The sequence below is a fragment of the Pituophis catenifer genome, unplaced genomic scaffold (genome assembly GCF_029215685.1).
Source record: "Pituophis catenifer annectens isolate HBS135680 unplaced genomic scaffold, rPitCat1.0.hap2 SCAF_2, whole genome shotgun sequence".
Classification (NCBI taxonomy): Eukaryota; Metazoa; Chordata; class Lepidosauria; order Squamata; family Colubridae; genus Pituophis; species Pituophis catenifer.
The window spans coordinates 167,104,800-167,132,116 of NW_027256882.1; positions in this window are offsets into that span (position 1 = coordinate 167,104,800).

Consider the following 27,317-nt stretch of genomic DNA (forward strand, 5'->3'; position numbering starts at 1 on the left):
TTTGTGGAATATTGAAGATCAATTGTGAGCCATCATAATGAGATTCCATAAAATGTGGAAAGGGCTTTCCTGCCAAATGTTGATAATCCTGAACTGCAGGCATGGGCTGCAAAGAAATAGGGCTTGTATTCCCTTGCTACCATTTAATGGTCCTCTGGATTTTTGCCACCTAGATCTGGGAGCTCTACCTGTAAGGTGGGCAATAGCTGACCCCTAATACTTTACAAAATCACATCATAAGGATTTCCTTAGATTTCATTACTTCTGTGTATGTGTATGTGTGTGTGCATATGTAAAGCAATTCAATAAGAAAAAAAATTCATTAGATGAATAGGCTACTGCCTCACTTCCATATTATTCATTCCAATTTTCAAAACAGAATGTATTCAGGGGTGAAATCCAGCAGGTTCTGACAGGTTATGGAGAACCAGTAGCAGAAATTTTGAGTAGTTCAGAGAACCAGCAAATACCCCCTCTGGCTAGCCCCAGAGTAGGATGGGAATGGGGATTTTGCAATATCCTTCCCCCAGGACTGGGGAGGGAATGGGGATTTTGCAGTATCTTTCCCCTGGAGTGGGGTGGGAATGGAGATTTTGCAGTATCCTTCCCCTGCCATGCCCACCAAGCCATGCCCACCAAGCCATGCCCACAGAACCGGTAGTAAAAAAAATTGGATTTCAACACTGGAATGTATTAATAAGTTTTTCCTACCTAAGAATATCCAGTTACAATGCTCATGTGAATAAAAGAGTTGTAAGTTAGGATATTGCTCATCGTAGCCCCATAAAAGAGGAATATATAAAAGGAATTCTGTTCTGCTCAGTGGGGAGGGAAACTCCCTTATTAAACCAGGTGGTGTCATTCTACCTGAATAGGAAAAATTATTCTGTTGTAGGAAGAATGAATATTCTCGCTTAGCACCTGGATGAGACAAGGGCCAGGGGTACCAAGGAACTAACAGAAAAGAGTGAAGTGAGAGCCATACAACACAGGATTCAACATTGCCTATTCCTGATGGAGATGAAGCTCTAAATGGAGATGGGCAGTTCCAAAAGTTGAAAAATAAATAAAAATAAGGATAGCAACAAACCAAAAAGGGGAAACTTCTACTACTATACATCAAGAATGGGCAATCAATGTTATTAACTTCCAAGATATTCCAAGTCAGTTTGGCTTTGCTGAAAGATGATGATGTACTGCAAAATGTATATGGTATAGTATGGCCAGATAGCATGCTAGATCATTCAAGGATCCACTTTGACATCCTACATCTTCTAGTGAACAACCAAAACTTTCTAGAGTAGCCCACAAAAAGAAAGGTAAAAGGAAAGGTACCCTTGTGTTGGGCCCAGCTCCTGGTAACTGTACCTATGCTTTTCTCCATGTCCCAAAGGTAACTTGCCATTGCCTTCTTTTAGAATGTTTTCCTGAAGTCCCTATCTAATCAACCACCTGGCAATCCTAGATGGCCCCTTCCACATATTCACTAGGTCCAACCCCACTTAGATTCTGAAGTCAGTCAAGCTCAGTTGCCACTTGCTATGTCTTTACAACAGGAGATTAAAACTCAAAACTGCCATTTTGAATTGTTTCTGGAGGCAGCAAGCAAACAGCATACAAGAGCATTATCCACTGACATCTCATTCATGTTTTGTGCTACATTTTGGGTCATGGAATAAGCCATAAGTATCTGAATTCATACAATACACTAAACCATAAAGCATGGCTTACAAGGTACAATGATTGGGTTTATACTGTACATCAAGGTAAGCAAAAGCAAACAAAATTGATCATGACAAAATTATATCATGTAAATTTAGTGCCATCTGAGTCTACATGAACTTCTGCAATCCCATTTTAAAACAATCTACAATAGAAATTCCTATCATCACACTTTTTCCATAAACATTGCTTGAAGAAGTCCTTCCTTTGCTGCCTCAGAACAGAACAGAACAGAACAGAACAGAATAGAATAGAATAGAATTCTTTATTGGCCAAGTGTGATTGGACACACAAGGAATTTGTCTTTGGTGCATATGCTCTCAGTGTACATAAAAGAAAAAAATACATTCATCAAGAATCATAAGATACAACACTTAGCAATAGTTGTATGTTACTAAATAAGCAATCAAATCATACTAGGAACAAATAAACAATATAAATAGTAGAGATACAAGCAACAAGGTTATACTCATAAGTGGGAGGAGATAGGTAATAGGAAGGATGAGAAGAATAGTAGTGCAGACTTAGTGAATAGTTTGACAGTGTTGTGGAAATGAGTTGTTTAGCCGAGTGATGGCATTTGGGAAAAAACTGTCCTTGTGTCTAGTTGTTCTGGTGCAATGCCCTATAGCGTTGTTTTGAGGGTAGAAGTTGAAACAATTTATGTCCAGGATGTGAGGGGTTTGTAGATATTTTCACAGCCCTCTTTTTGACTCATACAGTATACAGGTCCTCAATGGAAGGCAGGTTGGTAGCAATTGTTTTTTCTGCAGTTCTAATTATCTGTTGAAGTCTGTGTCTGTCTTGTTGGGTTGCAGAACCAAACCAGACAGTTATAGAGTTTCAGATGACAGACTCAATAATTCCTCTGTAGAACTGAATCAGCAGCTCCTTGCGCAGTTTGAGCTTTCTGAGTTGGCGCAGAACATTCTTTGTTGTGCTTTTTTGATGATGTTTTTGATGTTAAGTGTCCATTTTAAGTCTTGAGATATGATAGAACCTAGAAACTTGAAGGTCTCTACTGTTAATACTGTGTTGTCTAGTATTATAAGAGGTGGTAGTATAGGAGGGTTTCTCCTAAAATCTACCATCATTTCTACTGTTTGAAGTGTGTTTAGTTCAAGATTGTTCCAGTTGCACCACAAAGCTAGTTGTTCAACCTCCCGTCTGTATGCAGATTCGTCGTTGTCTCGAATGAGAACAATCACTGTTGTATCATCTGCAAACTTCAGTGCTTTAACAGAGGGATCTTTTGAGATGCAGTCACTGGTGTATAGAGAGAAGTGGAGAGAACACACAGCCCTGAGGGGGCCCTGTGCTAATTGTACAGGTATATGTTGTGATTTTGCCTAGCTTCACCTGCTGCTTCCTGTCTGTTAGGAAGTTTGTGATCCATTTACAAGTCTGGTTAGGTACAGCTAGCTGATTTAGTTTAGTTAGAAGAATATCTGCATTGAATGCTGAACTGAAGTCTACAAAGAGGACCCTTGCATAGGTCTTTGGAGATTCAAGATGTTGTAGGATGTAGTGCAGAATAATATAAACAGCATCATCTGCCAATCTATTTGCTCGGTAGGCAAATTGCAAGGGGTCTAACAGCAGATCCATGATGGTTTTCAGGTGGGCCAGCACTAGCCTTTCAAAGGTTTTCATAACTACAGGTGTTAGAGCAACCGGTCTGAAGTCGTTCAGTTCCTTGATGGAGGGTTTCTTTGACACTGGGATGATAGTAGAGCATTTGAAGCAAGAAGGAACATAGCACATCTCTAGTGATTTATTAACGATGCGGGTGAAGATGGGGGCCAGTTGGTCAGTACAAACTTTTAATCTATGACATTGTTATTATGGCTAGAATTCCAATATTCACAGGAGAAATCCTTTCACTCTACCACCTAATTCATTCTGGTCACTTTTTCTTTTCAGCTAAAAAGACTTAAGAACTTTCTCTCTTCCTTCTTGAGAACTTCTTTGATCCTTTGACCATGTTGATTACTTTTTTGCACCTCCTTCAACTGCTAATGAATTATTTTAAAGGGAGAGCAAACAGGCTTACATGAAAGTCTTTAGAAGAATCTATTACAAAAGTATGATAATTTGGGTGAAAATTTCAGATATAACATTGAACTGGATAAATGGGAGAAATTATAGAACAAAAATAATAAACTGACAATGTCTGTATCCTATAAAGAAAACATGTACAAAATATTTTACAGGTGGCACTTGCCACCAGCAAGATTGGCAAAGATGTTTTCCAATACTTCACCAATGTGCTGGAAATGCAAACAGCAAAAGGGAACATATTACCATATGTGGTGGTCCTGTCATAAAGCGAAACAATGTTGGAGTAAAATCAGATCACAATTAGAAGAAATAACCAAACAACATATAGAGATGAGGCCAGAAATATTTTTACTAGGAATATTCCCAGGGTCATATGAAAAAGAAATACAATATTTAATTATTCATATTATCACAGCTGCAAGAATAATCTACGCTCAGAATTGGAAAAACAATAAAATACCAACCAAAGTTAATTTGATCAGAAAAGTTTTGGAATGTGCGGAAATGGATAAACTTATAAAAGAGATACAAGAAAAAGAGGAAACAGAATATTACTTAGTGTGGGAGAAATGGTAGGGGAAATGGTATGAATGGCTCGAGGAGAGAGATAAAAGGCAAGGAAAAATTAAATAATGATTAAAATAGGAGTAGAAGTACAATAACAAATATGAGGAAACAAAAACTGTAAGAAATGAAATTGTGTACAAGGGTATTTATATGTATATATGTAAATTAATTAATATTAGAAGTATATGTACAAAAGATACATTAGAATAAAGGAGAACAAATATGTGAGTAAGAAATTTTTTACTGATGCAAAACGATTGAAAAGGAAAAATTGTTAAAGCTTTCTTTTTAAAAAAAAATGTTTAATAAATTTTTTTTAATAAAAAAAAGAAGTATCCATTACAGGTCGAAGGAGGTGCAAAAGGGCCACATAGTCAAGGGGTAATGGCTACAGATTTGTATGATGGTATTGTGATGCTGGCAGTTTTATTTTCCAGCTTTAATAATCCCTAGCATGTTTTTTTAAAAAAGGGTATTACTATTTTGTAAATCTGCTAAGTGTTAAATTCACCCTCATTCAAACTCCTCTTTTTTATAGCTGGGTCATTGTATGCGTTTTGGATTTTATCTTGATTCTTAGCACAATCTAGATAAGTGACAGTAAGATTGCACCTTTAGTGTACACCATTTCACTTTTACTTGATTCAATAATCTCATAAATTCAGTAATCTCATTTGTCCAGAAGGCTTTTTTTCAGAACCTTTCATAACTCACATTGTCTTTCCCTATCTTACATAGTTTGACCATCTCGATGTTCTACCCTATCCTACTTTTGCACAACTTACTACCAAGCTGAGCAGTTCCTTACTAGAATACAAATTCAAAAACAGACCTTTGACCCTTACTGTGACTCTCCTCCTTAAAGTGATGCAGTCCCTCCCTCCCCCAATTGCTCAGTCTTTTTGTGTTTTGTCTATGGACCCAAGCAGGGGTAAAATCTACTTACCTTCCCTACTGGTTCGGAAGTACGTGCACCATCTTCATGTCCGATTTTAGACCCTCACTGAGCAATAGCTAAGAAATTTTGCAAAGTCAAAATAATTCTGGAGCACCGCAACATTTCTGTCACACGTTAGTTTGTGGCATATTTGAAATCACTCGGCTGCCCAATAAAGCATGCTGATTAGTTACTGAACTGGCTCATTCCTCAGTTTTAATATTGTGCCCTACTGAGCCAAGCCAAACCCAAGCAACAACTCTGGAAACAAGTGCTGTATTTTTCTCTTCTCTTATCCTGGTGATTTCTTATCATGTGGTGATTTTATTTTATTTTTATTTATGAAACAAATATATATGGCTCCCCCAAGTCACACAAGGTGACTCCTGTTTGGGACAGAGGGTACCAGTAATGCTGCTGCTCTGATTTCATGAGCCATAATGATTGTTTTGCTTCCCATAGAGGGGTGGGATTTCAGTGAATCAGAGCTATTCCCTTGAATTGTTCAGAGGTTTGTTTTGATTTTGGAGAAAATCCAAGGAGGGGAAATTTTATGATAAGATGGATTGGTTAGCATGTTCACTATAAATCTATCGCTATCTGCAGGTAGGTCGCATGCTTGATTCCGTATTTTGACTTGATTTCTTCTTCCCTTGAATTTATCCCAGCAACTCTCAATGTGGTTTCAAAAATTAATTATAGATTACTAGATTGATAGGTAAACAAAGATTAAAGGGGGAAAAGAACAAGTGATGAATATAAAGTGTATCTGATAGATGGAATAAAAGGGATTGTAGAATCTAACTAGCATTTGCATACCTGGCGGATTTTCTTTCTTTCTTTCTTTCTTTCTTTCTTTCTTTCTTTCTTTCTTTCTTTCTTTCTTTCTTTCTTTCTCTCTCTCTCTCTCTCTCTCTCATTCTCTCTCTCTCTCTCTCTCTCCCTTTCTTTCTTTCTTTCTTTCTTTCTTTCTTTCTTTCTTTCTTTCTTTCTTTCTTTCTTTCTTTCTTTCTTTCTTTCTTTCTTTCTTGTATGTCATCTACAGAGGTCATGCAATCCAGAGGTGGGTTTCAGCAGGTTCTGACCAGTTCTGGAGAACCAGTAGCGGAAATTTTGAGTAGTTTGGAGAACCGGTAGTAAAAATTCGGACTGGCCCCACCCCCATCTATTCTCTGCCTCCCAAGTCCCAACTGATTGGGAGGAAATGGGAATTTTACAGTAACCTTCCCCTGGAGTGGGGAGGGAATGGAGATTTTACAGTATCCTTCCCCTGGAGTAGGAATGGAGATTTTACAGTACCCTTCCCCTGCCACACCCACCAAGCCATGCCATGCCAATCAAGCCACACCCACAGAACCGGTAGTAAAAAGATTTGAAACCCACCACTGATGCAATCACTGATATTCAAATTTAGTTTAAATAAAGCATCAGCAGACATGCACGCACACACGCACACATATCTGGCAAGCTAAGCATAATTTTCAAGAACAATCTCCCCTATGCCTGAAGAGAAAGTTTTCGATCAGTGTGTGCTACCTGCTTAACATAGGCCAGTGAAATATGGACACTAACCTCACAATCGATACAAAAGCTACGAGTGGCGCAAAGAGCCATGGAAAGATACATGCCTGGCATTACAAGGCAAGATAAAAAAAAAACTGCACATGGATTAGAGAACAATGAATGGAGGATGATATACTATTTCATCAAGAGAGTAAAAGAATTGAAATGAAAATGGGCTGGTCCCCTAACAAGAAAGAACTGGTGGCAGGTGGACCAAGGCAATCACAGAAAGGATCCCACTTGACCAAAAGTGTCCATGAAAGAGATCTAAAACAAGACGGATCGACGACATCAGAAAGTATTACGGGCCCAATTGGCAAAAGAAAGCTCAGGACCATATGGGTTAGAAACATGTGGAAGAGACCTTCATCCTGCAGGGGATTGACAATGGCTAAAATGATGATGAGATGTTATATTTTGATATCTAAAGAAGCTAACTATCTAACTGCTTCTGCTGTGGTTGTGGTGAGATAGTTACACTGAAGCAGTGGTGAAATCCAATTTGTTTTTACTACCAGTTCTGTGGGTGTGGTTTGGTGGGCGTGGTGGGGTTTGGTGGGCATGGCTTGGTGGGTGTTGCAGGAAAGGATACTGCAAAATCTCCATTCGCACCCCACTCCAGGGGAAGGATACTGCAAAATCCCCATTTCCTCCCCATTCCTGGGGAAAGGATATTGCAAAATCTCCATTCCCATTCCACTCTGGGGCCAGCCAGAGGTGGTATTTGCTGGTTCTTCAAACTGCTCAAAATTTCCTTTATCGGTTCTCCAGAACCTGTCAGAACCTGCTGGATTTCACCCCTGCACTGAAGGCTCTCGGCCATTTCCCACATAAAGAATTTTGCTTTAATTCTAGCATGTCGTGTCCTGATTCTATTCAGATAACTCCATATTTTTTTTGGGGGGGGGGGGCAACTGCATTCCTGGAAGTGGTTTGTTGGATCTGTGTGATCATCTGTTGGGTTGTAGTTATTAAAAGTCGCCCATCTTAATCGCCATTCTTCATTTAGATGTAAGACAGTGGTATGTTATTCCAAATTGGTTTCCTAGATTTAAGCCTGGTAAGAGGTAGAGAGTCTGATATTTTATGTATTGAAAGATCTCTAGAAGTTGATGGTATTGCATGACTTGATATAAAAATAAAATTAGACAGGCGGAGTGTAAACCGAGTGCCTTCTACTATAGGAGGGATTTATTTTTTTTTGTCTCGGATATCATTTTCCCTCAATACTCCTATAAGGCCTTGAAGCAGCCCAGAGGCATTGTGGGTAAACCGAAAAGATGGGCACAGCTCAGGGCACCCAATTAACTAAGTGTTAAAAAAGAAAAGGTATTGCTTTTGTGCCAAACTGGGGGTAGGTGGGAAGAATCAAAACAAACAAAGCATCAAGAGAGAAAATTCAGCAAAACGTTGGTGATATATATTTCGAAAACAAAATATAAATGTAAATGCTTCAAACAGCATCCTTACATTAATGCAGCCTGTCTTTCTCCCCCCCCACACACACACACCCTCCTCCCTCCTTTTTTTAAAAAAAATTCTGGCTATTGTGAAGAAAGGTGTGGCTGCTGTTGGTTTTAAAGAACTGGCTTTTTGTAGCAGCTGATTTTTTAAAGAAAAAAGCTTCGGTTGGAGACCTGAACAAAGATGGTTGCCTTGATAAATTACAGAGCTCTGAAGCACTTCTTCTGAATCATTTTCGAAGTATTCACGATCCTAATAATAGTTATGGCTTTCCTTCAGAGCCCTAGTTCACCCAGCACTCACTCACTCACTCACTCACTCACTCACTCACTTTACTTTATTTATTTATTTATTTATTTATTTATTTATTTATTTATTTATTTATTTATTTATTGGTTCGATTTATATGCCGCCCTTCTCCAGAGACTCAGGGCGGCTTACAATGCGTTAAGCAATAGCCTTCATACTTTTGTATATACCTGCTTAGTAGGGCTTTCGCACCCCACCCCCCCACAAGCAGTGTTCTTTTATATACAAAATCAGTTTATTGCCCCCACAATCCGGGTCCTCATTTTATCTACCTCGAAAGAATGGAAGGCTGAGTCAACCTTGAGCCTGGTGAGATTTGAACTTGCAGTAATTGCAGGCAGCTGGTGTTACTTAACAGCACTTTAGTCTGCTTTAGTCTGCTGCACCACCAAGGCTCTTGGTGGTGCAGCATATCATAAGCCATGATATGTTTTTTTTTTCTTTCTTTTGTATTGTGTGACTCCAGTGCTCAGGAAATAGGGATAAAGCTGCTACATCTTACTCAATGGGTGACCTTTGCCATGAGGGCAACATAGACCAAGGTGATTTGAAGTGACTACAAGGAACTTCCACAAATACTTCCTTGAGAACAAAAAAGGGGTTAAGAATATAATATCTAGCCAACCCCAAGTTTCCCATGTCTGTTTTTTAAAAAAAGCAAATCCTGGGGGGAGAAGGTGGTGGAATTGGATACCTTATAAGAAGGGTTTATAAGCTCTTCACTTTGTGCTTGCATCTCTACTATAGAACCATCACGATGATAAATAAGGTAGGCTTATCATTACAGCTGCAAACATTCACTGAACAAAGCACCACTTGCAGAATAAAGCAAATTTATTTGCTCGCAATTAAAATTAAGAACATTATTCCAGGGTTAGCAGCAAGATTCAGCTGCATTTTGATCATTAACAGATGAATGGGTTGCAGGCTACCTAAAATCAAATGATTTTAATCAACTAAAACCCCAGAATCAGATGACAGGGCATCTTAGGTGAACATTTATTCTCCTCCTGATATAGCATGCCTCCCAAGCCATTATTTATCTGTTTCTGCAGGGCTAAGGCCAATAGGCGAGCAGCATAAAGGAGCATGAGGTTTCCTGCTGCCCTGTAATACATCTGCATTATGCATTAATTATTGCTGTTAAGTGGCGACTATGTTGTGTGCTTAATCCTGTGGCAAGAGCACAGCAATACTCAGCAGAGAGGTAATTAAATGCCACATGTGGCACTTCTTGCTACTGGGAAGGCCCAATAAGAACTTCATCATAAAAGAAGGGAATGGGCACAATCAGGCTCTATAAAAATGGAGACATATTGAAAGGTCTCGGGTGGCTGCGCCTTTAAGAGCACAGCTTGTCCTGCAGATCTTAGGCAGCGATAATATTGTCTTTTTCTGCTGCGGAAAGCTTCACCTGTTGATTTTGCTAGCTCAAGCTGCTCTTAAAGAAAGGGGAGGGGGGTGTTGATTGCTTTGCAACCCTAGGATACTACCGTCGTCTCATCTGTGATCAATAGATATTTGCCTCTTTAATCTTAGGCTAGCTGGAAGTCTTCTACTACGCTCTTTTTCATGGCTATATTCCTGCAGTCCTTAAAAGAGGGTAGAAAAGTATTTGTGTTACCCGATAGTCAAATTCTATTTTGCTTCATTGATGGGATTGGTCAATGGGGCTGTCTATAAAGTTAATTGATTCACCCTGACTGCATTTTTTTCTGCCCACCCTGTATTATGTATTGGCAAGGAAGTAAACATCCGTCCCCAACATGTGATGGTGCTGGTTTCAGTGGATGTGGGCAGATGCCTGGAATAGAAGTTTTAGCTACCTTTCAAATTGCGGAGAAGCTAGTGTTGGAAGAAATATCCTTCTGGGTTCTGCTCCAAGTGGGGAAAAAGACACTGGAAACATGGAGACTGCTTGGAAAGATGGTTTAATGGTGGACAGGATCACATGGCTTGAGTTCCTGAACAGAAAAGGGGCTGATACAGTAAATCCTCGGGTTTTTATGCTCTCTCTGGCTCTGCATTTCTTGGGGCCCCAAAAGAGTATCCTGATTGGTTGTCAGACTCCTGGGGGTGGGGGGGGGGTCTTAGCTAGCCTTGCTGTCTGATGGTCACATGTGCTTCCCAGGTCACATGCTTCCCAGGTCACATGTGGTGAGTTTCAGTTGCTAGATGGGGCCCATTGTGTTAGTTTCTGTTGCTATTATGTTGCAAATGTCCTTTGACAAAGGATTGGATTTCTGCCTCTGGTCCATTAACAAAGGGTGGGGGGCAGGAAGGTGAAAGCTGCTTTGTCTGTAAAATATGCTTCTCCATTTCTCATCCAGGGAAATATAATATTCTGCCTTTTTAATATTTCCCAAAATATTTCACTCTTCCAGGAAAGGGGTGGGTGCTAACTTCCTACACTAGCAAGGAAATAATTCCCCAAGGCCAAGCCAGTAGATAGACAGTTTGTGAATTGGATGGGCAGTGGCCCACAGCAACCAATAGGAATTTATTCTAGCCTCTGACTACGTTATCACCAACATCTTCAGTGAAGCATCATAGATTAGGGGGGTTTGCTGGCTGGGGAATTCTGGGAGTTGAAGTCCGCCAGGCTTAAAGTTGCCAAGGTTGGAGACCCGTGTCATAGATCATTCATTTCATATGGTTAGAGTTTGCCTTTTGAAGAAACTGGAGACTAAACTCTTCAAAGTAGTGGCTGGAGCCAGGATGATGGCTAAAACTGATTTAATTTCATTTCTGTTAAAATTGAATGAAAATGAAATATACATAACCTGATTACTTCCACCCATGTATCTAATCATTGTCTCTTTCTGTCATATGAAAAGTTACAGTTTAGTAAACAAATAATTAGGGGTGTGTGAGAGCCATAGGCCAGACTTTTGAAGGATGAATGTGATCCTGCAGTCTGAGGCTGTACCCAGTGGTGAAATCCGAACCAGTTTGCTACTGGTTTACTGGCTGCACATGTGCGCTGCGTGCAAAATGTGCGCTGTGCAAGCGCATGCACAGTGCACACCAAACACGCATGCACTTGCACAGTACACACCAAAGGGAGGTTTGGAAAGGTAAGTAGAACAGCAAGTGGGGGGGGGGGATCAGCTGTGCCGAGCAATTTAGCTTTGCTAGAAAGCAGGATTTCCTACTTTCTAGCAAAGCTAAACCCCGCAGCATAGCTGATTGTAGCTTTTTTAAACTTTTTTTTTTAGCTTTTTTTTCCCCCAACCGAACCGGCAGCTTTTTTTTTACTACCTATTTGCCCGAACTGGTAGTTTTTATCACTATCGGTTCGCCCGAACCGGAGCGAACAGGTAGCATTTCACCCCTGGCTGTACCTCTCTTGGCCTCAAAGCTAGGTACTTTCCCCCTGGCCTGAAGTCCTTACAGGTGTACCTGTTACATTTTCAAATGCATCTGGATTTGGGGTGAAACCAATGTGGTTGGTCATCTTGCTGCAGCTCAGACTTTTTCTTCCCAGCCTCCTTCGTTTCACTTTGCAGAGACCAAATGCCTGGCTAGATGGATCATTGGCCTTACACTGTCTGGCAGCTCTTATGTTCCTGCACTGCTTGATCCACGCTAAGGTGCCCTGGGGCCTCTTGTTCAGGATGAAAGGTGCTTTATGATGTAGTTACTGCACAAACATATCCCAGCCACTAAAGATCATTCCTTGCAAGAATTGTGGCTTTAATTCCAACAGCCCTCTGGCTTGAGCCCAAACTCGGGTTATCGCTTTCTCCTTTGTACTTATCTTCTCTGCTTTCCAATGGACATGCCTACACTTAATGGAGATTATCAATAACTAATTATGCTTGCCCTTTCCTGAAATGGCTGCATTTCAATCCAAGACCCAGAGCGAGACAAGGCCAACAACAGTTCAGGAAGTTGAAACCTGGGTTATGGTGAAAAGGTAAGTTTCTATTTATTTCCTTGAGCCATCAGAAACATTACTGCAGTCTGGCCTTTGAGACTGATAGGTTGCAGCTATTGGTACCCATCCACGTTTTACGTCTTGGACTTCCTTGGAGCAGTTAGATCTGGCAGCATTGCCCATTCTTGATACTCTTGTTTCTGTGCAAAAGTACTCTAGACCAATGGTCCCCAACCTTTTGGGCACCAGGGACCAGTTCTGTGGAGAAAGTTTTTTTCGCAGACCGGAGAGGACATGGTTTTGCATGCTGGCTGCATCCTGTGGATGGGGCTTCACTTGCTTGCACGGGCTTGTCATGTCCCTGTTGGAGCCTGAATCTGCGGAGGAAGATGAGCCGGGCCTGGAGCTGAGGGAGACCAAGGGGGCGGCTTCGTTGGCTTTGGAGGAATGTGGGGAGAAGGCAGGCCAGGGCCCCTCAGGAGTGAGACAGCTTGCTAGCTGAGAGGAATGGGGCCAGGACGACCAACAGAGGGCATGGCAGAGGAAATGAGGAGCAAGGAGCTCAGGCAATGAGCAAGTACTGCCCTCTCCTGATCCCCGAGCACGGAGAGTGGAGAGGAGGCAGGAACAGCGCAGGTCAACCTAACAACTCGGGAGGAGAGCATTCCGCCTCTCTTCACAAGGCACATCTGAGACTTAAGGAGACCCTGTGAGGAAGGGTGTTTGTTGGGAACAAATGCTGAATTCATGGAGGTTTGTGTGCCATTGCTGACATTTGGCATTTCCCGGACTTCTTGCTTTATTTCTTGCTTCCTGGATTAATTGCCTTGTTCCTTTGCTTCCTGAGACCATTGCCTTGTTCCTTTGCTTCCTGGACTTATTGATTTATTCCCTTGCCCCGCTGGATTTCTTACTTTGCAGCCGTTGTGCTCACAACATTTTGCTTGACTACTTGTAGCCAGAGGCTGCTGGAGGTGTGTATGTGTGTGATCACTTTGCTCTGGGACTTGCCATAATGTGGGAGCATTTGGGGAAAGTTGGAGCAATAAAGGGGCGATTTGGCCTATCAGCTGACTGTGTTGCCTCTGTGTCTTGCCCCGGGTCATCACAGGGCCGGTTGCTGGCATGCCATGGACCGGTGCTGGTCCACAGACTGGGGGTTGGGGACCCCTGCTCTAGACCAGTTAGAAAATTCTAGCAAAAGCAGAATTAACTTTTCTCTTGAGTATAGGCTTGAAGAAGTCACGTCCAATGGATGCTAGAAGGAGAGGTGATCCTGGTACAATTATCTAACCCAACAGTTGGGTTGAGCCAAGCTTCACATTTCCCAGAATGATGCTTGTCCAGAAACATCATGGACATTTAAACATTCGCTAGATGTAGCTACTTAGTACAACTCAGAATGCTGGACAGGAAACATAATGGAGGTTGCCTCCATGACTGGCATTAGGGTTGTTATATACAACTCAATCTTTCAAGAAAGAGGAATGGGGCTGTTTCTTCATAACAGTGAAGTTGTTTCATGATGGTCTGAGGGTAAGATTTGCCTCATCCAGTAAAACACAATTCTCTCTCCTCTGCCCTTTTCCCGTATAGATCAGTCACCTATCTAGGAAATTGCCAGGGGGAATATGAGAAGCCACAATCCCAGCACATCTGGGGGTACCATGTTGACGCAGGTTGATGTCAATGCCACTGGGAGCCATTAGCGAAACAGTAAAATCTTGCATCTCCTGTTTGGCAACACATGGCTCTGGCCACAAGGTTCATTTTATCTTTTCCCCATTTGGCCATTATCAATCACTAAAAACTCTAATTGCCTTTCTTTTTCTCCAATATCCTTTTTTTCTATTCGCTAGGACCCTCTTCCTTTTTCTCCTGCTAATGTCTGGCGCTCTTTTTACTGTGTTCCCGAAGCAATAATGATACTTTGTGAAAGCAGTAGCCGAACAGAATCTAATTAAAATAACAGAAGAAAAACCAAACATCTGGGCTCGGGAAATAAAGATTTCGCAGTGGGAAGCAGAGAGATAAATTGCACGTGACGTGTCATCTGGCAAGAATCACACTATATAGGAGCAGATGAGCAGAGAGAGAGAGAGAGAGAGAGAGAGAGAGAAGAGAGAGAGAGAGAGAGAGAGAAGGAAGAGGAAAGGAAGGGGAGTCCACAGGGTTGGGGGTAGTAAATTCTATTTGTCACTAGTGAGAATTTGAATGTGAGTGGTTTGTTTGTTCCAGGCTGACGGGCATACCAGGAGGGTTTCCAGCAGTGTCCTCCCCACCACTTCCCAATGCATTCCATGTATAGTTAATTTGCTGCACAGTTATGCTTCCCATCAATAATAGCTCTTGGAAACTCATAATTTGATTTAATGCTGATTCACTGATTTGACAGAGAAAAACAAGAGGATTCAGGTTAGTTTGGGTGGAAAACTGTGGCGGCTGAAGCAGCAACAGCAGCAGTAGCCAATTTTTTTTATTTTTATTTTTTTTTAAGGGAAATCTGGGAAAAATGCTTAGGGCTTGCTCACAGAATGAGAGTCAGCATACAGTTTCATGCTATAATGGGCAAGCTGTCCTCAATTAAAGTCAGACTCTGCCCAGCACTCAGGAGCTTTGTCAACACATTTTCAGAAAAATAAATAACAATTCACTTTTGTGTTCCTAGGGTTCTCTCCCAGTTCAAAATATTGGCACATGCAAGTTAATTTCACATTGTGTGCTATGAGCCACAGCTGTCTGTAATAAACCCCAAATAATGCCACATGCATTTGAGATGTCCTATGCATTCCACTGTCATTGCACAAATGTCATCATGGCACATACGATGGCATTTCCCACCCACCCCCACCTCCTTTGTGGACCTTTATGTATACAACCTGACATTCCCAACATCTTGTATGGTTAAGAACCACTCAGAAACTTAATTCTCCTACCTGAGGAATAAAAGAAGTTGGAAGACGGGAGATGGCAACTCTGTGAGTTGTATGCAGATTGCATCCAAGCAACCCATTCCAAATAAGAATGTATGCATACATGTCGATTCCAGATAAAATATTGCTTATTTAGAACAGTGCTATAATCATGTAATTCTTGTGTTTTGAATCAGAAAGTACTTTGGGGGGGGAGGGAATATATGGATCCTTCCAGATGTTGCTGATCTTTAATTGTCAACAGTTGTTCAGGAGCATGTAAAGATTCACACATTCTCTTCCCTCTCTCTTCAAAGGACATGGCCAGGCTGCTTCACATTCATGGAATCAAACAGGTGTCTATGGAGAGTCTCAATCCTTTCAACAGTTCCAAGGAGGCTCCACACCCATTTGCATTACTCAGGTGACCATGAGGACATAGATAAACCTCCAAGTGGCCTCAATGACTCTCTGAAAACAATGCAAGTGACCAGCTGTCTGCAAGGAATATAAATCCTTCCACTCCCCACCGTCCAGGCAGAGCAGAAGGACCTTCTTTGGATGAGAAGCGAAACATCTTCAAAGAAAAACCAGAAAGTCCAGTTGCCTCTTGAAAAAGCACCTTTGGGACAACCAAATAGGTGTTTCCAGAAGCAGGACCTTGTGTGAGCGACAGTGGTGGGTTGCTATCGATTTGCCCTGGATCAGGCAAACCAGTAGCGGCGGCGGTGGGAGGCTCCGCCCAACTGCCTGGATGCTTCTGCACATGAGCATGTGCACGCCCACGAGCGAACCAGTAGCGATTGGTTTTGAAACCCGCCCCTAGTATGCGGCTGCTTTTCAGCACTGCTGTTGTTCATTGCTTGTGTTATTGCTAAATGAGCCGAGTCTGTTATTCATTCTCACACCTTAATTGCAGGGGAGAAAAATCTTGTCAAACGGTGGGGGAAGGGAAGCACTTCCCTCCTGTACCAGGAGCCGCCTTTCAAAGTCACCTCTCTGATCAGAGCTTTCTGTCCCCTACACTGAGGAGCTGGGAAGCTCCACCCGGCAGCATTCCCTCCCGGCTGATCATGAAAGATGATGGTAGTTTCCTATAGCTACTAACTTCATCCCTTTTACTCCCAGAAGCATTTTCACCTTGTCCCTATAACTGATCAATGGGAAAAACACGACCATTCCTTCCAGGCCGTGCTATTCTTCTCCAGGGATGAAATCAGGGCCGGATTTTCCTATAGGCTAACTAGGCTTCAGCCTAGGGCCTCAAGATCAAGAGGGGCCTACATTCCCTACATTCAAATTGTTAGCAAAATTAAAATTACACTTTCAGTATAGGTGAAAGGGCCTCATAAGTGGAATAGCCTAGGGCCTCTTTTCATCTAAATCCGGCCCTGGATGAAATGCCCCCAGTAGCAATGGCGGCGGGTGATTCGGAGAACCGGTAGCAAAAATCCCTGCCCCCCCCCATGCCCAGCTGAGCTGTGCGATCCCGCGCGAAGTGCGTGCACAAAGAAAAATGGTAGTAATGTCGGTTGGAACCCACCACTGCAGTCTGGGTATTAAACCAGGACACTGGACAGGGTAATGAGCTAAATGAGGGCTAACTGACTGAGATTCGACACAGGGAGAGATATGGGGATACTATTTGGGAGTGGTTCAGTTCTCACATTTAAGTGCTGGTTCTGAAAGAAGGTTAATTCCATCTCAAGGATTATCTGTTTGGTCTGAGGATCAGAGGTGGTATTCAGCTGGTTCAGACTGGTTCAGGCGAACCGGTAGCGGAAAAACGGTTCTATGCTGTCCTATTTAGCCATGTTCTATGGCGGCTCTACGCTGTCCTATTTAGGCACATTTTTGAGGTCAGGCGCATGCGCAGAAGGCACGCGTGCAAGCATGCGTGGAGGTGAGTCGTGCGAGTGAAGTGAGCGCGTGCCCTCTCACCTTTTTGGTGCTGGGCGAGCCGGTAGGTAAATTATGTGAATCCCATCTCTGCTGAGGATGCTGTTGAATCGAACATGTCTTTACACGAGTGGAACTACAGTTTAATCTACATGGGTCACCTGACTGCTGGCATGAGGTCTCATTCATAGGTTTCTCTACGGTGTTCATTCACAAGGCACCTTGGTGCAGTATCCATTCCATGAAAGTGTGCTTTATATAACCTCCTTTTCCTGTGGGCCGTTCCACCGAGGTGTCTTTGCAGAAGGTACTTTTCCACTAACCATTTTTTTTCCTTTCCATTTTCTTTTCCATTAAGAAGAAAAAGTGTAAATGATTTGAGGAATTAATGCCTTGAGGTGTGCTGAGCAGAGTTTTGTTCCTCGGTGTGAAGTGTAGCTGGATATCTTAAGCTGAGAGAGGGACTTCCTGCAGTCTCAGCAAGGTAGAAGGTCGATCTAGCAGGCTGTTCAAGGTTACTATTTAAAACACCAGTTAATTCAGTGTCAATGAACAAAAGTAGAGCCCATGCAACTTTATTTTTATTTATGGATGCATAAACTCTTTCTACTGAAACACTCGAAGTAGTAAAAAAGGAAATGCAAGGCAAGGCCCTCTGCTCCTGTTGGGAATATTTTAACGCAATCCCCTTTCTGGGTAGAGAATATCCCTCTTAAATTGCCAATACTCCAAGAGGGAAAGTTTATCTTCCCTTCAATAGGGTCACTCCCAGCTCAGTTATTGGGTGAACTTCTACAACAGGGTGTCAAACTCAATTTCATTGAGGGCCGCGTCAGGGTTGTTTGACCTCATGGGGTTGGGATGGGCGTGGCCATGGTGGGCGTGGCGAGCTCACCATCACTCATGTCAGAGGTGCCTGTGGTGGCCAGAGAATTCTGCCAGCAAAAACGGGCTCCTGGCTCCATTTTCAGCTGCGACGGCCTCCTGCAACCCTCTGCCAACAAAAACGGAGCTCGGGAGGGCAGCACATGGCCCTCCTGAACTCCGTTTTCGCTGGCATTGCAGACCGGTCCTTTGCTGTTTCCAGGGTGGCCCTATGGGCCAGATCTAAGCACCCCACAGGCCGAATCCGGCCCCCGGGCGTTGAGTTTGACACTCCTGCTCTACAATGTGTTCAGTAAATTTCTAAAATTGTAATTTTATTACAATTATTACAATGGAAAGAGAGAGAGAGGCCTAAAGTTATCCTGTCAACTTCCATGCCTAAGAAAGAACTAGATCTTAGATCTCTCTCTTTCTCCCTCCCTCCCTCCCTCCCTCTCTCTCCTCTCTCTCTCTTCCCATTGAGTCAGTTTTCTTGGCATGATTTGAAAACTGTTTTGCCATTGCTTCCTTTCTGGAGCTGAGAGAAAGGGATTTCTCAAAGTCACCCAGCTAGCTTCATGCCTAAGGTAGAACTAGAACTCACGGTCTCCTGGTTTCTAGCCATCAAGAGACAGAAATCTTGAATCTTAAATCATGGATTCAAAGCAACGTTGCAGATTCTGCATGTTTGCGCGTGCACTTCCGAACTGGTAGGGAAGGTAAGTAGATTTCACCCCTGATTCTGGTTATAGGTCACTGATGTATTTGTTGCAAGTCTAAGTAAAAGAGGATACAAATATATCCTCTTTTACTTAGACTTGCAACAAATACATCAGTGACCTATAACCAGAATCAGGGGTGAAATCTACTTACCTTCCCTACCAGTTCGGAAGTGCACGCGCAAACCCTTCTGCGCATGCGCAGAGGGTAAAAAACAGGTTACTTCCTGGTTAAAACCAGGAAGTAACGATGACTGGGCAGGTGGGCGGAGCCTCGCACTGCCATCGCTACCGGTTCTCTGAACCACCCGCCACCATCACTACCAGTTTGGCCGAACTGGTAGCATTTCACCCCTGACCAGAATGTATGTGAATTCTTTTCTGGCAATGGTTAAACTCTGTTTAATATAAAGAGAAGCTACCATAGATAAAAACACTCTTTTTTAACAGCAGCTTGCTTTGTTCTGCTGCCTAGAGGGGGAACAGAAGATTGGACTAACGAAATTGGTTTGAGAGGGGTGGGATGGGAAAGCTGGACAATGGTGCGGTTCTTGGAACAGACACAAATATCTGAGTTACTATGTGATGACATCCCATGAATGCAAACGTTTCATCACACTGAAAGATTTCAGAGCAATAGCCAGCAACCTTGCTTATTAGTTTTGCTGTATTCCCTTTGCTCTGACAGGATTCACCCTATGATTTAAATATCTGGCTTTTAGGACATAATCCATGTACTACAAATATTAAACTGGGGGCAGGAGTGGGTGGAACGTATTCGTTCTCCACAAATATATTTCAGAAACCTCCTCTATCAATTCTCCCTCTTGTCTCGCCCAGAGCACCCAAAATACAACTGTTCTATACTGAAGTAGAGTCTCAATTGCTGTGTGGATGAATAGGAAATCCATGTCACTCACCAGGTCTACAATGTAGGGCAAGGAGCAATATAACACAAACTTCCAGACATCCTTTTTGTGTGTCTGGGTCTGTGTGTCCCTTTAAGTCATACGTCTGGCAACTGCCTGGGTTAGTCCCTGCAGTTTTCTTGGCAAGATTTTGGAAGTGGATTAACAGAATTGAAAGGGACTTTGGAGGACTTCTAGTACAACCTCTGCTCAGGCAGGAAACCCTATTTCAGACAAATGGTTGTCCAATCTCTTCTTAAAAACTTCCAGTGTTGGAGCACCCACAGCGTCTGGAGGCAAGTCATTCCAAAGAGAGAGAGATAAGATGGATGGATGGACGGACAGACAGACAGATAGCAGGAAATATGACTTCAGCAATAGAGTGGTCAAATGCACTACCTGACTCTGTGGTTTCATCCCAAAACCCCCCAAATTTTAACCTTAGACTGTCTGCTGTCGACCTCACCCCATTCCTAAGAATGTAAGGGGAGTGCATAAGAGCACCAGCATGTTTACCATCCCTGTCCTAATGTTCCCTTTAATTGTATTCATTTTATGTATTCAATTCATGCTTATACTTATACATATTATCTAATACGTACTTGACAAAATGAATAAATGAGATAGATAGATAGATAGATAGATAGATAGATAGATAGATAGATAGATAGATGGGTGGGTGGGTGGGTGGGTGGGTGGGTGGGTGGGTGGGTAGGTAGGTAGGTAGGTAGATAGATAGATAGATAGATAGATAGATAGATAGATAGATAGATAGATAGATAGATAGATAGATAGAGAACCCATAGCTTCTAAATGAAACAGAGCCTGAAGATGACAGGGTTGTGAGCCTGTCGAAACGTTGCTATAAGAAAAACTTTTAAAGTCACTGGTAGGATTTTAGCTGAGGTTTTAAAGGACCTTGCAGAGTGCTCTGCAAGGATTTTTAGAAGACTTTAAGCTGGGATTTTAACCAGGATTTTAAATATTTTAACCAATTTATTTACAATGACGCGGGAAAACACCCGAGATTTTAATTTTTTAGATAGATAGATAGATAGATAGATAGATAGATAGATAGATAGATAGATAGATAGATGATAGGCAGGCAGGCAAGCAGAGACAGACAGACAGACAGATGATATATAAAGAGAGAGAGAGATGCTAGTATAGATATAGATATATTTACAATAGAGATATACTCTCTCTCTCTTTTTCTGGAATGACTTGCCTCCAGAAGTTGTGGGTGATGACCATGCCTAAAGTGCAACTAGAACTCCCAATCTCTAGCCCTCTAACCATCATACCAAACTGGCTCTACTGTCCTCTTACCTCTTCAGATTTGGAATGATTTTTTTTGCACAAGCTGTGAACCTCGGCTCTGTATAGCTCACTTAGCATAACACCAATCTGTCCAAAGCTTCACAGGTCCCACTCTGGAGCTCGCTGCTTTCATCTTGAAGGCCATGAGGCCTTTGCCCTGTTTTTGGCAGCCAGGTGCCGACAGCCCTTTGAAGAGAGCTGCTTAGAAGCTTTTGCCCATATCTCCCAGCTGAAAGTCCTGCCTTCTTTCCTTGAAGAGCAGGATGGAGTCAGCTCTTTGTGCTGTGCCTTGAAGCCAGCATCTGAGGGTTTCGATAAAGTTTTGGTTCATGGAAACAGATTGGTTCTCTGTGCTTTCGCCTCCTTTCAAGTGTGTCATTTCAGGTATGGGTGTGTAAGTGAGAAGACCCAGTTGTCATTCTCTGCCTTCTGCCACTGACAGGACAGTCACCACTGCTTATCTCAGGAAACGGGGGGAGAAGGAATTATCAGTGTATTTGAGACAGAGATGGAAAAGCAGCTTTTCTGAATATGGCTGGTGAGGAAATGAGAATTGGCAGAAGTCCCGTTTGAATTTCTTAGATCAGGCGAATGTCTCAATATACCTTTCACCTTCAAATCTGCTTTGATTGATATGCAATTTTTCCTTCAGGAACCCAAGGAAGCAGTATCTAGTGAGGTAGTTTGGAGTGAGGGAGAGCAATAGACCCAAAGTCTCCGATATGCTTAAACCTTGAAGAATATTTAACAGTAGTTAAAAAAAGCAACAGCAATAGCACTTAAGACTTATATAGCACCCCATAGCATTTTATAGCACTCTCTGGGTGGTTTACAATGTCAACATTATTTGCATATTTCCCCCAACAATCTGAGTCCTCATTTTAGCGACCTCGGAAGGATGGAAAGCTGAGCCAATCATGTCCCTGTCAGGATCGAACCCTGTCAGGATCAAACTCTAGGCGGTGGGCAGTTTGCCTGCAATATTGCATTTTAACCACTGCGCCACCATTGCTGTTTGAAATCAAGTTTCCCTTCATTCATATACTGAAGATGGTAAGTCATTACCTCATGATCTATGAAAGGGTCTCCCCAATAACAATAAAAGAAGCTTTAATGCCACCCTTGGAAGACAAAACCTATTAAATGCTTGTTATCTAATAGCTAGATTCTGGAGGGAAAAGTTCAAAGAGTTGCATTAGCAATTTGGTATAATAAAATCTGGTTCATATCTCTTCTTGGAAAAAAAATTAACATATGCAATTAATTGTTGAAGTACGAATGGAAGTAAGGACCTATTTAAAGAAATTTGGGACATTTTTGATAAATTATATGAATGGCAAAGAAGCTAGAGCTTATGTAAAGGGTTGGGAACCAGTCTCTTGTTCTTCTTGTTCAAAGCATAAGTCACTTTGTAATCCATTTAGTCAGCTTGATAGTTAATTAATTTGTAGGCTTTTTAAAAAAAAGTTGCATTTTTTCCTTTGCTAATTTGATCTGACTGCCTTACTATATTATTGTAAAGACAACAATACAGTATTATTGTATTGTATTATTTGAAATATTATATTTCAAATAATAATAAAAAGGAGTAATTAAATATTTCAAATAAAAGGATTAGTTTTAAGGCAGGAAAACCATTAATAACAGGTAGTCCTCGACTTATGGCCACAATTGAGCCCAACATTTCTGTTGCTAAGCGAGACATTTGATAAGTGAGTTTTGCCCCATGTTACGACCTTTCTTGCCACAGTTGATAATCACTGCAGTTGATAAGTTAGTAACCCAGTTATTAAGAGAATCTGGCTTCCCCCATTGACTTTGTTAGGTCACAAAAGGGGATCACATGACCTTGGGACACAGCAACGGTCCTAAGAATGAACCAGTTGCTAAGCGTCTGAATTTTGATCCTGGGGATGATTCAAAGGTTGTAACTGTGGAAAAACAGTCACACGCCACTTTTTTCAGTGCCGCTGTAACTTTGAACAGTCACTAAATGAGCCGTTGTAAGTCAAGGACTACCCTGTATAAACACTTCTGATCCATTAACTGCATTCATCTGGACTACTAAAAGATCTTAAATTCCACCCTCCCCCCTTGCTTTATGCACACAAAATGTTACTTTAAAGTGTTTCAAGGTAAATCACAAAAGTCCCAGTAAAAAGCAGGTGAAAGTAAAGTCAGCTCTCTCCTGCCTGAGGCAGTACAGTATGGCATGTTAGTATCTGAAAAGTGAGCTTTATTAAAGGGCAAAGAACTCGGGGCCAAAGCATATCCCTTGCCCACAGAAGGCCCTATGATTCTACCCCAGGCAGGTCATCTTAAACTTGAGAGATTCATCCTCTAAACCAGCTGTCACCAACTGGTGGTCTGTGGGAAAATTTTGGTGGTCCACAGAAAAATTATTTGCATTTTTTAAAATATTGCACTAAATCAGGGGTCCTCAAACTACGGCCCCTGGCTGGATATGTGCAATGAATGTTTGTGTTGCTGCAGAGAGTCTCCCCCTTTGGGGTCTTTTTATGCGGGTTGGAGAGGGGCAGAAATTCTGACTTTGGGTCTGCTTCAGCTTCCTGGTGTGGGACTTTGGGCAAAGGCTGGAGGGAAGTGCCACTGGTGGCAAGGAGACGGAGGGCCTTGTTCCAGTGGGACTGCATCATGGCCTGGAACTGGCTGACCATCTCAGCCCACTGAGCCTCCATCCATTGGCATCTGGACTTGCACTCCTGCAGGCCTTCCCTCTGCTTGGAAAGCCTATGCTCGTAGTCCTGAGTGAGGTGCTTCTGCTGAGCCTCCTTCTCGGTCAGATTTGAACTGAGCCAGCTGTTTTGCCAACTCTTTCTTATGATGGCTGCTTAGCTCCAACAACTGCTTCCTGTTGGGGCCCTAAGGAGCCCGGGCGGGGAGGCGAGGAGTGGCTGGCAGGAGAGGGGTGAGTAGAGGCCAGCGAGGTGCCCCTCCATGTGAATGACACTGAGTTGGCCATCAAGTTGGCTACGCCCACCCAATAGGTCTTTAGGCAGATCATATTAGTGGTCCGTGGGATTTAAAATTATGAATTTAGTGGTCCCTGAAGTCTGAAAGGTTGGGGACCCCTGCTCTAAACTGGTGTGAGGAAGCTTCCCGTTTCCATTTTAGCTGTATGCTTGCCTCTCTATTGTATACCCATAAAAACAGTACACCGTGGCTTCCATTTATTCTCTTTTTATTTAACTTAAATATATAAAAATATGAGGAAGTCCCCCATCCAGGCAAAGGGCACAGTCAAGGCAAGGGAATGGGAGATATTTTGCAGAGGGTGTGTGTGACCGTCCCTGGTAAAGCTCAGATTCGGCCCCTTGCTAGCTTTCCCGGTTCAGCAGCTTCCAGTTCCTTGCCTGCGGACTGCAGACACTCTTATAGATAGAATGACAGCGGAAAATGACTGACAGTCCCAAAAGATGGAATGGGAAGAGAATCCACAAGAGAGTCAATGACAGTTCACTCTCACTTCCTCATAATCTGATCTCATTTGTACTGTAGGCACAGAATTCCTGCTAATCCCAGGCAGAAGAGGTTGTGGCTCGTTTCCATATCCAATTCTTGACTTGTCCTCCCAGCAAAAAGACCCATATCCTCTACAAGCCTCTTACAACTTCCCTAAGAGGGGTGCCAAATCTATCACAAGGTGTTTTTTTTTTTTGTTTGAGGGACCCTTAACATTCTCTGGTGCACCTCATCCAGCAGTTCCATTTAACTAAACTCGCTCACACACAAGTAGATGTGTAACATGCATCCTTGCCTCTGTGTATACCCATCAATACATGCTCACAATAGTCTCGCAAATGAGTGTTGTAGCAACCAGACAGATGCAATTGGAATAATCACTTAAGAGGATTTAGACTCGCAGCGCACCATATGATGCTCGGTATGATCTGAGGCATGAAATGGATGTTAAAGGCAATGTAATGGGAGCTTAAGAGCAAAAGCTTATGTAATGATGCTTCTTATGCCATCAGCTGCAGCAGACAGGAAGAGACCAGATGTAGAAATAAGGCAAGAATGGAACAGGCCAACCAAGAAAAGGTTTTGTTTCTGTATATGACCCAGTGCACGGACAATATTGCATCGCTGCTGTTCTGATTTGTCCACCAACTGTCAGTTTAGCTCTTTCCTTAATCTTGTGCTTCCTTCCTGGAAAGCGTTTGCAAGCAGCAATAGCAATAGCATTTAAACTTATATATCGCTTCATAGTGCTTTTACAACCCTCTCTAAGTGGTTTACAGAGTCAGCCTATTGCCTGCAACAATCTGGGTCCTCATTTTATCCACCTCGGAAGGCTGGAAGGCTGAGTCAACCTTGAGCCGGTAAGATTTGAACTGCCGAACTGAAGCTAGCAGTCAGCTGAATTAGCCTGCAGTGCTGCACTCTTAACTACTGCGCCACCTCGGCTCAAGTATTTGTAAGCCAGTGATATATGCTGTATTAGTGACTGCTGGCCTGTTTCCAAGTTTGGCTACCTTGCCAACTAAGGGCTTATGGTTCTTCCAAGCTGAAAATAGCGTTCGGAGCCACAGTTTGTGCCATAGCTCAACGCGAGAGATGTATATGTGATATTCATGCAGTCCTAGATCCAGTTCTTGTCTTTGTTTAAAGAGATCATAGCTATATTCTTGGTGCACCATCAGCATTCTGCATAACTGAGCATCTTTCTGGACTTAGGAGCCTTAGCAGGGCCCTTTAGAGAGCTAATATCAATTTTGTCTGCTCCCCCTGGCGAGGTTATATGACAATATGACATGTTCCAGTGTAGCCAGGTGGCTGCTTAGCTCCAATCTGCATTGGAGAATCATCATTCATAGTTTCTTAGTACCCAATATCATGGAGTGCCTAATAGCAATAGCACTTAGACCAGGGGTCTGCAACCTTAAAACACTCAAAAGAGCCATTTGGACCTGTTTCCCATGAAAAAAAAAAATACCGGGAGCCACAAAACCTGGGTGGGCATAGGCAACTCCACGTCATTCACTCCCACCCAGTCACATGACTCCCCTAGCCATGCCTACCCAGCTGGTCATTAGGGCAGAGAACCAGTTGTTAAAAAACACCGGGAACCACAAAACCCTTCTCTCTCACACACCCACCCCAGTATCTCTCTCTGTGTCTCCCCCCCCCACTGTATCTCTCTCCCCCTCTCTCTGTATCTCTCGGATTTCCAAGGCCAGGCGAGGAGTGACTGGGAGGGGAGGGCAAGGGGTAGGGCCAGCCAGTGATGGGACAGGGAGCTGCAGTAGAGGGCCCAAAGAGCCGCATGCAGCTCCAGAATTACAGGTTGCTGACACCCGACTTAGACTTATATACTGCTTCACAGTGCTTTACAGCCCTCTCCAAGAGGTTTACAAGTCAGCATATTGCTTCTGACAATCTGGGCGCTCATTTTACCAACCTCCCAAGGACAGGATCGAACTGCTGGCAGTCAGCAGAATTAGCCTGCTAATCTAATCCGCATTCTAACCTAGCATAACATGACTCTTTTAACTTAATTTTAAAGTTATGATTTATTCTTGTACTGTTTTATAGTACATTTTATTCAGTCTGTAGCCTGCCTAGAGTTGCCCTTGGCAAAATGGGTGGCGTACAACTTTGAGAAATAAAAATAACAGGACTATTTTGAATGATTTGTGATGGCTACCCCATAAAGTCTGAAATCTAAAACATACATGTGCATTCTTGGAATACATTCAGTGAATGAACTAAAGCCTGCATTTGGAATTCAGATACGGTAAAAGGAAATTGTGTCCTTTATATAAAATGACTGGGAAACCTTAGGTGGAATTAGGCAGATTCATCCATAAACTTGCCTAATCCTGTTTGTTTAATGTCAAACGCTATTGCAGTCAGTGATGGACACAACCACCTGCACGATTCTCTCAGATAAGGGTAGTTGCCTTTCATGGCAGTGTGTATGACGCACCAAATATAATAGCTGAGAGGCAATCTCTCACAGAGTTTTGGCTGTTTGCAATTTTGTTTTAACTTTGATGTAGCTAGCAGTATAATTGTGCACTAAAACCAATGTAGGTTTGATGATTCACCATTGAGATAAACATTTGGGATAAACATTTGATTCCATGATTTCTAATGAATGCATTTTCTTTGCATCTTTTTTTATTTGTAAACAACATGCACAAAGCTTTCCAAGATATCAGTCCTAAA